The 8,662-nt window shown below is 33.3% G+C and overlaps 1 protein-coding gene across 1 annotated transcript in view; it reads right to left on the bottom strand.

Annotated features, from left to right (window-relative positions):
* Nucleotides 1–1,201: 1,201 nt before the first annotated feature.
* The window catches only part of LOC117212934 (forkhead box protein O), a 296,038-nt gene continuing 288,577 nt past the window's right edge, over nt 1,202–8,662 (bottom strand). Inside the window, exon 8 of the transcript XR_004488559.1 lies at nt 1,202–4,622. The gene's annotated coding sequence lies outside the window, so the exon portion shown is untranslated. The remainder of the gene's footprint in view (nt 4,623–8,662) is intronic.

Genomic DNA, 8,662 nt, shown 5'->3' with positions numbered 1-8,662 from the left:
GAGAAAAATAATTTAGGGGTATTTGGCGGTAGGTTATAATGAACTTTATTACAACTTTACGAACATTCTGGATCCCAATGTCAAACTGCTTTCACTGATGTTCTCCATTTCTTTCACGAGGCTCATTGTATACGCCACTGTAACCGAAACGTGCGTTCCTCCCATTAAACAGTAACTGTTTCTCAGTCACACGTATCGTTTTCTCCATAAGATTAGCTCCTCCCGTAATTATTTTATGAACACTTACGATTAGCTTCGTACATATTTACGCCAGTAGGTGAAGCTCGTTTTTCGCTGTTCTCCCTCAGAAGAAGGAAACCGGTGCCATCGGTGACTCTCGAGTATAGTAACACCGAAACGTCGACTGACTCTTCCATTTTGTACATACGTATTGCACTTAGTAAATGGCAGTTTCTATATATATTACATATTACACATAATATATAATCGAATGAAGAATCCTTGGACACGTCGCCTATTGATGTTAATCACGTAATTTAAGTAATAATTAAATAGCTTATTTTCAATCACGAAATTCATGTTCGTTGACCGTTCCTTTAGATTTTTATATTTTTGTCTGCATAAACAAATCTTGTAGAAAATAATCTCAGATTCGAATTTCTAACAATATCAATCAATAGGTAGAAGTTACGGTAAGGTTCTGTATTTACATCGAAAAAAAGTGAGACGTTATTGGTAATACAAGAAAGAAAAGTCATTCGACTTCAATAACCTGCAATATTCAAAATGTAAAATTGTTATATAATATCCATTCTATAACAATATGTACAACAAAATAAAAAGTTTATCGATTGGTTTTTGTACTAATGATGCAATCATAATTAATTCAAGTAAACTGAAGACACTTTTATCGGTTGATGTTCGTTGCTAATGTATGGTTTAAAATCAATTTGTATTTTTTTGCCGCAATATAACAAAAATTATTCGTATGAAACAAACTATTTAATATTATAATTTTTATTCATTATATTCCAGATATATGGTTACAAATAATTTAATTTCAGTTACTAACTTAAAGAACATCAAATTTTCTAATTATTGAAAAATAATAAATATTCCATGTACGACGATTGTTTACTATATTATAACCAACTCATAATCATCTAAAAAATAAAACATTTTTGAACTACCTGATTGCTTAAAATTGGTTAATGAAATTCTGAGTAAAAATAAAAAATAATTAATAGACAAACACGGATTTTATTCTTTTTAACTATAACATCCAATCCAATTGCTTTATAATGAATAAATCTGAACTTAAAATGATATAAGCATGGTTACGAGCATAAACTCAAAGTAGCAAAAATTATTGATCAGTCGTCGTTAGTGGTTTACCTCGTTTGTCACCCAGCCCCATAGCAAACGTGTTTTTCAGTCGAACGGGGTCTGCTATTGGTTTTATACATACACGCAAAGGTTACCCTAGACTTAATCATATTTGTTGATAAAATTGACTTTCTTCTTCACTACAGTACTCGAGATACCCTTAACATGTAGCCACCATGTACTTTACAGACTTTGAAAGCTATTTAATAGCGATCTTCGACGTTTCGAAGATCTGCTCTTGTATCGTTTGATCGTCGGACGATTAAAGTCTACTAAATTCACCTAAGCTCTTCAATAGTAAAAGACACTGATCTCGACTCACGCACTTCTTTTTAACCAGCCTACAAGATTATCGCAATCCTCGAGGAACATCGTACAGGACCCTTTAATTCGTCGGGCTGATACTGTCAAAAAATGCATACATTTCGGATGACAGTGATGGAAATGTATCTTAAACAAGTAACGTTGATACGATCGATAGGAATCCCCTTACGAATTATACGATTAAGGTTATTCGATCAAATATGCTCGATTTTCGAAGTACTCGTACATCTTCGTATCGTTTACACTGATTTCTAGGAAAATTTGTTTAATATTTTACTAAAAGCATAAAATGCCCGTCTGTGAAGAACAGCGCCGGTGTATGATACTGTCAGTCCCGTTTATTTAATAGCACATCGATTTAACGATTACAGTTTTGCAGACAAAAGAAAATACAAAACAAAAAAGAAATAGAAAAGATGAAAGAAACGAAAAGGAAACGTTCACCTATCGAAAAGCACCAACGTGTTATCCATTCTGTTCCTCTATTGTAAGATGACGCGACAAATTTAAAAGAAGCCACGCAGAATAAGCTTTCGTCGTCGTGTCAATTTCGATTCCTAACCATCTGACTAAAAACTTTATCCTTCTTTTAGACATATCTACTTGTAGCATTTTACTTAACGTTAATTGTACCTATATCTTATACATAACCTACGTACTTATCTCTTTGCCTATATATTTATATATATATAGGCAAAGGTTATATATATATATATAATTATACACGTAATTATATATATTTTTTCCTTTTGTATACTATACATAACATTAGCAAACGTACAATATTCTATAGAATATGTTCAATATATTTTTATCCTTGTATAATATCATATACATGTATGATGTGTTCTATATATATATATAACATTATATATATAATTACTGTTATATATATAAATATCATACATATATATCGCAACATAGAATTCGTAGCGATATCCGCGCACAGTTTCTCTTAAATATTTTAGTTACATATACAATAATATTGTGTGTCCTTCGTTTTCTCATATTCATGTATCATTGTATATTTATATTTACTTATTTTTATATAATATACTTATATCTATATTTATTTATATATGTATAATATGCGCCTTCGTGCACATGAGGTTACTTCTATAGGGAAAGAGATCGTGTACGTACGGCGAAACGTCGGCAAAGACGTCTTGTCCATTCGTCGCTCATTTTATTATCTTAGCTGTCCGTCATTTTTCCCTTTTTTCCTTTCGGTTCTTACTTATTTGGAGCCACGCAAACGAATTACGAGTAATTTTGCATGTCATCGTGATGAGACAAATAAACAAGAAATAAAAGAAAAACCGCAAAAAAGTAGAAAATGTGCAAGTGAATTTTTCGTTTACTCTGTTAAACTGGCCCAACGTGGCATATTATTCGCCGTTCGCGGATTCTACCGTTCGTCGCGGATTCGCAAAAATAAACTGGCGAACGGGAATCACGATCCAACGGCGCGTATATATTATATATATACGAACTATACATATACACGAACACAAAAGAAAAGTAACGAAATCTCGTGGATTTGTCCATTGCGCCGATTTGTCTGCCGTGGGACGATTATGTGTAATGTCTATGCGTATTACGGGCTATCGAGAGATCCGAGACGGAAGTCGAACGCCTTTGTGAGTTGCCGCTAGTTCGCAGCATGCGTGTGTAGCGTCGAATGGAGGAGCACGCGACGATCTTCGTGCCACGTGACATGAGTTGCAGGTTGCAGGCGCAGGTTCTCCTGGTCGTGCACACGCACTCGCGCGGAAGTCACGAGGAAGGAAACAAGAAGGATCTGGAGAAGCTGATCGGAATACTCCAGCGATCGAGAGAAGTCGACGGGATGTTGCTTGTTCACCGATAGCTCGAATGGTGAAAAATTCCGGAAATCGTGCCGATTCGCGCGAAAGAATTTATCGTAGGCCAAGCTCTTCATTTTGATGCATACTTTTTGAAATAAAAAGATAGACTTCCAGAATATAAATGATCTTTCTCTCTCTTTCTTAGAAGATACGTATACATATGTGTCATGGAATTCGTGCTGGAATATTTTATTTGATATAAGTTTATCCTGAATAACAAATTTTGAGGTCACATTATACAGAAGCATTCACATTATACAAAAACATTGTGAGGCGAAGAGATTTTGAGCAAGTGAAGCAATTCTATTTTCAAAAGAAGTTAAAAAGAAAATAATGAATTCAGATGCATTGATTAAATTCTAGAAATTGTCAGCTAGCAATAATTTTAATTGCAAAATGTTTCTTTAGATTTAGTTTGTCTCAATCAATGATCAATTTTTGACTAAATTAGAGTGTGCTCGCAAATATAGAATTTAAAGGTTCAAACCATAGATCTATGCTGATTCAATCTTCAAGCATAAGAAGAATTCCATCGACTCAACTTCCGGTTACATTTTCCTCACTGAAATGTAATACAATCGTTTTCCACCTATGCTACATCCTCCAATGACGTCATGATTACGTTTCTCATCACCACAAAACATTAAACTCTAACTATCGCACGGAAAATGTAACAGAAAACAGGAAAACCTTACGTATTTTTCTAATGAGAGGGTCATAAGAACGATTAAAAGTATTTTATCGTTATCCAAACGCTAGAACGAAGAAATATCTCGGATCTAGGATTGCGAATCGGCAAAATCTCATGCTATTTGATGTTTGGAGTCTCGAATTTCTTGCTATGTTTCATTTCCACCTAATCGTTGCATGAAATAGTGGCAACGAAACGACATTGCCTGCTCCCCGATGTTGATCGCATTTACGGCGTTCTTTTCGCACCACAGTTGCACAGGCGTAAATCGGCATCTTTGAAGTACGTTTGTTGGTATGGTACATATCTTGGTTGTGGTCCGGTATAATTATTTCTACATCTTATCACAAGTACTCGTCGATCCTCCAGCTCGTCCTCGACACATGGGATTTCTGTAACAAAAGAAAATGATGATGCGTTAATTTTTTTTTATTATGTACATTCTTATGTACAGTTGCGCACTAAAGCAATTAAACATTTATAGAAACAGTTTATGAATATACTACGCGTATTATACAAAATATTTCGAAACTTCATAGTTATTGAAATATGTAAGACTATTATGATTATATTGATAAAATTTGAAACATATTTGAAGATATACATAACGTAGGATATTTATTGTACTTGCATTTTATAGAGTTACAAAAGTATTTAGGCAATCAATTATCCATTACATTAATAATCCTCAATATTCAGTGCAGGTAAAATATTTGGTTTACAATTATTATCTAAAATAATTTTATCTAACCAATGTGTCTATGTTCAAATAATTTTATCTGATGAATACGTGAACATTATAGTTTTTATCGTCTATTATAGTAATCATATTGAAAGAGACCTGGTATTCTGTGAAATAATATCTAGAATGACTTCATTTGTGTAATTTCCGCTTATGATTGTACTAATTATACTTAATCATATTATAAATAGGTTCTCAATTATAGAGGGGAAAATAAATAAATATGTATCTATAATATACATTACAGTATTATCACAGTAAATATGATATACAGATAACAAGACGTTCAGATAAGGAGTATTCAAATAATAGAGGTTCTACAGTAATTGTTATATAATATTATAAATATGGACTACAAGATTAGAGAATTCGATATAATAGTTATTATAGAACACCACTTACTGAAACGGAATTTTAGTTAGTATCTGATTAAATGAATTCCTGCCGACTACATCCATTTATTTGAACGTGAGTTCCTATTATATAAATGAAAATAGTACAGAGAATCAATAACTATTATATGAATTGCTAGTTCCGCAATAGTTTCAATTAAATGGAGTCATATTCTAATAATGATTTCGAAGATAATAATTTATTACGTGAAATATAGGATAGATAAATATTGAGCCAAAGCAGGAAAAAAAAATGTTATGACTCACTTTGGTATCATTAAATAACAACAATTATTACAATAGTACAGTTATTTATTTTAGAATCAGTCAAAGTAACTAAATTAATTGAGACCGTCTCACAAATACTAAGGGAATTTTGGATTGGTAAAATGTGATTCGATAAAATTAGTTAAATAATCTTTAATAACAGTGGGTACATTCTGTTTATAATTATTTCTAAATATTTTGACACTTGTACGTGACAGTTTCTTTCGTATCTAATCTAACCTTATATGTGTGAAAGCAATATGTTTCTAACATGTTTATTGCGAATTATCAACTGAATAGCAACCGGTCACGTCCAACCGATCTGTTGATATCGCGAACCTTGAATGAATTAACGCTCAAGGTGGAGGAGGTTTAATATATAGAGTGCTAGGGTAGTTTGGCACTTTATTTGCACTTGTTGTATACAAGCAAAGTTGGATGTTTTGATCACGATCGTCGTAAGATCTTGTTGAGACTGAAGAAGATGTAATTTTTCTCAATATGTTATGTTATGTAATTGTTCTCATTATGTTTGTCCCAACATGTTATTGATACTTCCCCCAACCGCTGAGTCTCCGTCGTACATCGTCCTTTCCGTCCCTGACTTTTTACAGGTTCACCTGTACTCTCGGGGGTGCATATCCTTCGGTATTACCAGGGTTTTTTTTAAACCCTGCGTCATCAGGTTAATCGCTCGGGAAGGCAGGCAATTCGGAGTTTCCCAAAAAACAGAGGTGTTGCCCGAGTCATAAACGGACGGCTACTCCAAATCCCGAACAATGTTTTATGTGTAAAAATGTACACGCATGTACTCAAATGCAAAAGTATATAAAATATCAAAAGTAAGAGACATATTATTACATTTAGGAAATAAAACATTCTCTTATTTAAATTACGATCCTTTACTTATATTTGAAAAATCATGAATTTGTATATATAATTGTAGTATGATCATGATTATTGATAAAAATCAAATTAATTTATATTAACGGTAATTTTATATAAAAGTAAAAATTCATAATTCTTGTCATTTTCTCTTGAAGTGTATACTTTTAAAATGTTTTATTTTATGAAAATAATGGATTTCTTATTTCTAGTGTAATAATTTTCCTATTTCTCTTATTTCTTTCATTTGATATCGAAAGTTTAGCTAATGATAAACTTTAAAAAGTTATTCGTCAGCAAATTTATTTTTACTTCTCTTAAATCGCCGAAATACTCGTATTTAAAGTAGATCTATAATTAGACAACTTCAAATCGATTAAGAGTACCACTTGAATAAATATACATAGTTTGTCAACTTTTGGCGCGAAATTATCAAAGAAATCTAAACTCGGACGATTTTAGAAAAATAAATGCTGCAATGATGATAAATACGTTAAAAATAGGTACTCCATTTTAAAATAAACTCAATTTACAACTGTAAACGGTAACAAGCATATCTCATGGAAAACTTCTTGGTCGTTTATTTCAACCAATACAAGGATATCGATTAGGGAGTACAAAGTAAGATAAACAGCAAAATATACAGGGTGCATCACCTAACTCGAGTACCTTACATATTTCACTTATTATTAATGATAAGAAAAAATGTTAGACGAAGGCATTATTTGATTTAGAAGGGCAAATATGATATTAATCATAAAATTTTTCTCAATATCACATTTTTCCAGATTACAAAGTCATTAATGTCTTTCTAAATGGGGCTATATATTTTTATTATCATGGCGTCATAGCTGAGATTAGGACCAATCCAAAAACCTATAATATCATGGCATTCATATGAGCACGAAAAATTCAGAGATGTTCGACAATAGCTAATAGGTATCAGCGAATAATACCATGATTATGATAGAGAAATTAATGAAAAAAAACTCATTTCAACAAGTGTGCAAAATGGTGACCATCTAATTCAATATATTTCTGTGAAAGATTAACATACGATCTTTGGCCATTCCTATAAATTACTGACGAATATTAGCACACGCACTTCTAATGTTGTGGAAATATCATGATAAACTGTTTCGTCAATTATATTCCACGGAGAGAAGTGTAGGTGCGTGAGATCAAACAAACACGCAGGCTATCGGAGTTGTATAAAGGCCGATCTAACGTCGAGGAAACTTTTCTTCTATTGAACATCATTTTGAACTTTGTTGAAGTAAATTTTTCTTTACTGATCTCTCTATTACAGTTATTTTATTATTTGCAGCTGTTATCAAACATTTCTAAATTTTGTGCATTTATGGTCACGTGAATGTCATGGTATTATAGGTCACTGAATTAATCTTACCTCTTACCTCAACTAAGACATCGACGAATTTGAAGTCTCGAAAAATATGACCTTGAGAATAATTTCATGATTGCCAACATATATGCTCCTCAAAATCAAGTAATGTTTTTCCTCGTTTATCCTCGTATTTCCTTGTTCGACATTTTTTTGTATTATCAATGATAAATGAGGTATTTAACATGTTTAAGAAAGCAATTACGATTATCACAATATAAAAAGCTGTTATTCGATAATAATGCTATATCGGCCATATATTTATATGAACTCTTTTTCTTATTTCGGTACGCTAAATTCGTCCCAGTTATACCTGTGGCGGATCGGTATCAACAGGACGCTGACAGGTCGAGGCATCAACGCGGCGCAACACCTCCCGGGCGATCCGCTGGTACCAACCGCCAACACTAGAGGGCTACGACGACAACGAGTCTGTCTGTCTAACTCGCTAGCGGTCGAATATACGAGCGATTGATACAAATACCGCACCTAGCGAGACTCCCTCTACGTGTAAGGCAGGGACTACCGGGCATAGCCTTACTGACGAGTCCACCGGTAGTCCCGGGACGAAAGGCACTCTCTCTCTCTTTTCATCCGCCACATTGGTGACCCCGACGTGAGTGAAAGTTAAAGAGGTGACTGTGATAGTGATACTGAGACTCTCTAAATGCCGCGAAACTGCTGTACGATGGAAAATACCGACGGGATTGCGAACAGTGCACGAGTTTACCAAATAATTAATAT

Source organism: Bombus bifarius, unplaced genomic scaffold (genome assembly GCF_011952205.1).
Source record: "Bombus bifarius isolate JDL3187 unplaced genomic scaffold, Bbif_JDL3187 scf7180000008418, whole genome shotgun sequence".
In the NCBI taxonomy this organism is placed as follows: Eukaryota; Metazoa; Arthropoda; class Insecta; order Hymenoptera; family Apidae; genus Bombus; species Bombus bifarius.
This window is presented reverse-complemented; position numbering and strand designations above follow the sequence as displayed.